Source organism: Sminthopsis crassicaudata, chromosome 1 (assembly GCF_048593235.1).
Source record: "Sminthopsis crassicaudata isolate SCR6 chromosome 1, ASM4859323v1, whole genome shotgun sequence".
Taxonomy (NCBI): domain Eukaryota; kingdom Metazoa; phylum Chordata; class Mammalia; order Dasyuromorphia; family Dasyuridae; genus Sminthopsis; species Sminthopsis crassicaudata.
This window is the reverse complement of record NC_133617.1, coordinates 188,057,271-188,062,972: the sequence shown is the minus strand read 5'-3', so window position 1 is coordinate 188,062,972 and position 5,702 is coordinate 188,057,271. Positions and strand designations below refer to the sequence as shown.

The 5,702-nt window shown below is 33.0% G+C and overlaps 1 pseudogene; it reads right to left on the bottom strand.

Annotated features, from left to right (window-relative positions):
- Positions 1-3,308: 3,308 nt before the first annotated feature.
- Positions 3,309-3,773, bottom strand: LOC141553483 (large ribosomal subunit protein uL23-like; annotated as a pseudogene).
- Positions 3,774-5,702: the final 1,929 nt, after the last annotated feature.

The following is a 5,702-nucleotide window of genomic DNA, read 5'->3' as shown; positions in this document are numbered from 1 at the left end:
TTCTTGGTGACACCTATATTTTCTCTCCTTTGATTTGATGCAGTTTGGAAGCTATCACATTTTCTCAGAGAAGATGGTTTTTTAATGTACAAAATCTTCCCTTATAAAACCCGTTATATCTATTGTCATAGATGTAGGCCTTTGCCTTCTTCCTTCCTATAGGAATTTTCTTTTGAGATACCATTTTATTTCATATTTAAGTGTGAGACTCACTTTCTAATTGTTTCTTTTGTTGCCTTTATTCTACTTTTCCTATATACCTTCTTTCTAGTTGAGAAACTGAAGAATTCACTCCTCTGTTTATCTCTAAACTGGGAATATAGGCCTTTTTTCTTGCCTCTTCTTTTTAAAATTCTCTTGGCTTCCTTTTCCACAAAAACATATTGATTTACTTATAGAGGAGTGTGGGATTTAGTCTATAGAATATCATTTCTGTTCTCTCTTATTCACTTCACCTTACTCTTTAAGGTTTCCTTACATCTTTAACCTTTTAGATTCTCTCTTAATTTCTTATTGATCAGTTATTTTTAAAATCCCCCGAAGAGTATTTTATTTTTTCCAAATTCACATAAAGGAAGTTTTCAACATTAATTTTGTAATCCAAATTTTTCTCTCTCCCTCCCTCAACTCCTGCTTCCCCAAGGTAGCAAGCAATGTGATATGTTAAATATATACTATCATTTTAAACGTATTTACACATTTGTCATGTTATACATGAAAAGCCCAATTAAAAGGAAAAAATGAGAAAAAATAAACAAAAGGTGAAAATACTATGCTTTGATCCACATTGTTTCCATACTTTCTATATGTGATTGGCATTTCAATACCAAGTCTACTGGAATTGTCTTGAAAATCATCACATTGTTGAGAAGATCTAAGTTTATTACAGTTGATCATCACATAGTCTTTTCCTGACTCAGCTCACTTCATTCAGCATCCATTTATGTAGATCTTTCCAAACTTTTCTGAAATCAGTCTGCTCATCATTTCTTTTAGAACAATAATATTCCATTACTTTTATATATCATAAGTTATTTAGCCATTCTCCAATTGATGGATTTCCACTCAACTTCCAAAAAGAACTGCTATAAACATTTTTGCTCATATGGATCTTTTTATCTTTTTATTATCTCTTTAGGGTACAGACCCAGTAGTGAAACTCTTGCATCAAAGGGTATACACAGTTTTATATAGTCCTTTGGCCATAATTCCAAATCTTTCCAGAAATAGTTGCATTATTCCACAACTCCACCAACAATACATTAATGTCCCAGTTTTTCCACATTCCCTCCAACATCTTTTCCTGTCATCTTAGCTAATCTGAGAAGTGTGAGGTAATACCTTAGAGTTGTCTTAATTTGGATTGCTTCAATCAATAGTGATTTAGAGCATTTTTCATATGACTAGAAATGGCTTTAATTTCATCTAAAATTGTCTATTCATATCTTTGCCTATTTATCAATTGCAGAATGACTTATGTACTCATAAATTTGAATCAGTTCTTTATATATTTTTAGAAATTAAGGCTGTATAAGAAACACTGGCTATAAAAATTTCCCCCAACTTTGTTTTCCTTCAATTTTTGGCTACATTGGCTTTGTGGAAAAACTTTGAAAATTTAATGGAATCAAAATCATCAGTTTTGCATTTCATAATGTTCTCTGCTTCTTTAGATTCATATCTAAATGGATCTAATATGTTCCATAGATCTGATAGTAGATTATCCCTTAGATTCTACTAATTTGCTTATAGTATTACCCTTCATGTCTAAATCATGAACCTATTTAAACCTTTTCTTGGTATAGAGTGTTAGATAATGGTCAATGCCTAGTTTCTTCCATAGTCTTTTTCAATTTTTTTCAGCAATTTTTGTCAAATAGTGAGTTTTTATCCTAGAAGCTGAAGTCTATGAGATTATTAACAGTAAGTTACTATAGTCATTGACTTTTCAGCAGTTTGATTGGTTATGTCTTGAAGCTGTCTGCTTCCCTTATAAGAAAAATTTTGAAAATTGGCATATTCATTACTAGAAATGATAGCTTGCCTCCTAAAGTATTTCAATATTTAAAAATATTACAAATGATTCTACTTGTCTTTGTACCTTCTTCATTGTCTAGCACAGTATGGGATGGGGCTGGTTGTATCTGTAATTTCATTGATATTAGAAAACTCTTTCTATTTCTACTACTTTCTCTGAAACTTAGTCTCAAAGAACTGACTCTGGAAGTTCTGAGAGGCTACATAATAGACTGGGAGAACATAGCCCACATTTCTCATAATTAAAACTTAAACTCAGAACTTCATGACTCCAAAATTCTCCATTCTATCCTTTACGGTACATTCCATCTAACACAGTATTTCACATGTAGATTCTATTTTCACTTTCACTTTCTTTTTGTTTTATAGAGAATCAGTCTTCTTGGCAGAAATTGATTGGAATTTAAAATGTTCTATGATACCCAGGAGTAGCTGTACAGTTTAAACCAATCATGAAAATAAGCTCTATCTTACATCACTCTGTGGTTCTGAGAGGCTACATAACTAGACTGGGGGAACATAGCCTACATTTTTCATAATTAGGACTTAAACTCAGAACTTCCTTACTCCAAAATTCTCCATTCTATCCTATATGATATATTCCATCTAACATAGTATTTCACATATAGATTCTATTTTCATTTTAATTTACTTTTTGTTTCATAGAGAATCAGTCTTCTTGACAGAAATTGATTGGAATTTAAAATATTCTATGATACCCAGGAGAAGCTGTATATTATAAAAGAATCATGAAATAAGCTCTATTTTACATCACTCTAGACTAAAGCAAAACAGGGATCAGAGTTTAAAACAATTATAATTAACCTGTTCTTGCTGTTGAATTTTTATTAAAACCTGTCTATAAGAACAGTCTACTTTAGATTTACTAATTAATAGGAATAATTTTTCTCAGCTACAATATTGCATTATAGTCTCTCTCTATTTAGGATAGTAGTAATGTGTGATTAGTCTGAGCCACAAAACCAAGTGTTTAATTTGTATGTTTCTAGATAATTTCTAGTTCTTTAATATGCCAGCTTATCTCAACTAGTTAGCAAGTTCTTTCAGGGTAGAGGCTATATCTAATCCCATCTTCCTATCCCTCATAGTAAAATGCTTAATAGCTGCTTAACATTTAATAAATGAATAACCTAATCAAAATTAAAGTAGTAACCATATTTAATAAATTACATATTTGTTGATAATTTATTAATTTAAAAACATATTGGAAAACTTTTTATTTTAGGGGAAGTGGGAGAATTGGACACAGTTTAGATGATTCCTATTTTGTTGGCAACATCTAGGACATAGTAGTCTGGAGCAAGACGGACATAGGTCTTTTCTCCATCACACCTGATCAGTGCTTTGACATTGGCCACATTGATGTACAGTTTCTTTACTGCTTACTTATTTAACACTTGTTGGCCTTGAGGTCCACAATGAAGACAAGGACATTGTTATCCTCAGTGTCTTCTTCCCAGCAGACACTCAGTGGTCAAGGGAAACTTAATGATGGCACAGTGATCAAGCTTGTTTCTCCAAGGGGCAGTTTTCTGAGGGTATTTGGGCTGCCTTCAAAGTTTTAGTGTCTTGGGCTGCTGGAAGCTTGGGGATACTCAGATCTTCTTATTGTGGGTATAGATACCCCTCAGCACCTATTTAGTCTTCAAGACCTTGGACTTGACTTCTGTCTTGGCAGGGGCAACAATGGTTTTCTTCTTTACCTTTGATGCCATCTATGAAGAAAGCGTAATTTGCTAATTCTGTAAAAAAAATTACTAATTGATATGTTTTTCATGGATTGAAAAGGATAATCTTGATGGACCATTGTTGGTTTATCTAAAACTGTTAAATAGATAATATATAAATTCCTAAAAGGCAGACACTTATTTTGCATTTTTTGTTTCATTAATTGAATTGAATGTTCAAACTGCTTAGAATGATGGATTCCAGTTAAAGGATTATTGAGCTCAATTCAGTTTAGCAAGCATGTCAGGCACCTTGTATATTCAAAGCACTATTCTAGGTTCTAGAAACAAAGATAAAAATAAAAATTGTCTTTGCCCTTAAGGAATTTACATTTTTGGAGTGAGGGATACAAAGTGTATGCAAATAAATCAATTTAAGTCATTTCAGGAGGGAAAGAGCTCTAAGAACTCACAATAGTAGTCAGAAAGCTTCATGGAAAAGACATTTAAACTCATTGGATTTCAGTTTCCTGGTCCTTTTTTTTATTGAAAGTTTTTCACTTTTCCTCTTAAAAGCACTGGCCTAATTAATGTTAAGAGAATTTGACCTTGGCTATTCTCTCCTTTCCTCCTTATCCACTCCACCCCCTTTCCCCAGCACCAGGTGGGTTTCAGAAAATTTGAGAACTCCTATTGCCTGTGGATTTTTGGTTAGTTTCTGAAAGGATTATTTGAAGTAGCTGCCATCTTTTTGTGACTTACTCATAGGAGACACTCAATAAATTTGTTTTTATTTTTTGTCTGGATGGTTAGCTCAGTTGATTCTTATTAGAGCTTCTGGGTCCATTCTCCATCTGGTCCAGATAAATTTGTTCTGTTCCACAGCCAGGATGTGCTCTATCCCCTCAAAGCTTGCAAGAATGTCAGGGTAGAGTTCTGTGGAGGGAGGTAATCAACAAACAGCACATGTTTCTAGATCCACAAATCCATCATAGATCTTAGACAAGCAATTTCAAGTGAACCTTCTAACTGGCATCTGGGAATCAGGATCATTACTTTTATCATGCTGACAGTATATGACTGGAGCTGATTTGTCATGTAGCTGACTATAGTGCCAGTTATATTTCTGCCTACTTCATTTTTCCTTGATAGGTATGTGAAGCGGCTTTAAAAAAGGAAGGGATTTTGGCCAACTTCACTGGGATCTCTTAGCATCCATCTAGTTGCCTGCCAGAAAAAGGGCAAAATTGTATTTTAACTGGCTAGTATTAGGGCAGCACAGAAGTAATGGAGAGAATCAATGAATTTGGAGTTAGATGGGTTCAAATACCAGTTCTATTTTCTTGGGACATTGGGCAAATCACTCTACCATCAAGAGATTTTTTTTTTCTTTTTCTATAAAGTGGGTAGATAGGTTAAATGAACTCTAGGGTGTCTTTCAGCACCCTACACAATTTTAAGTTCTAAATTTATCTATCTATATCCATATTCATAAAACCTATATATCTGTATATATGTATCTATATAAATCTTTATATATGTAAATATAAATCTGTGTGTTTATGTTTTTATATGTATATTCATATAGACACACCACACACACACACACACACACACACACGTATATGTTTTTCATTAGAATGTGAACTCCTTAAGGAAAATGTTCCTGCTTTTGACTTTGTTTTTCTTACTATTGTTCTTGGAACACAGGAGGTATTTAAAAATGTTAGTTTGATGATGATAAGGAAGCTATTCTTTTATCTAATTAATAAGACTTAATCAATTATTGATTTAGTTTTATCAAAACCTATCCCAATTCTACAAAATTAGCAGTTTGCCATTATCCAGATTCCCCTAAGAAATGATAATTAGGTGTTAAATGTCAACTAGATTACAGCTGGGATTTCTCTTTACCTAATGACTTAATACATTATGAGATATTGGTCCATGAATAAGGTGCTTTCCTCTGCTTCCTCA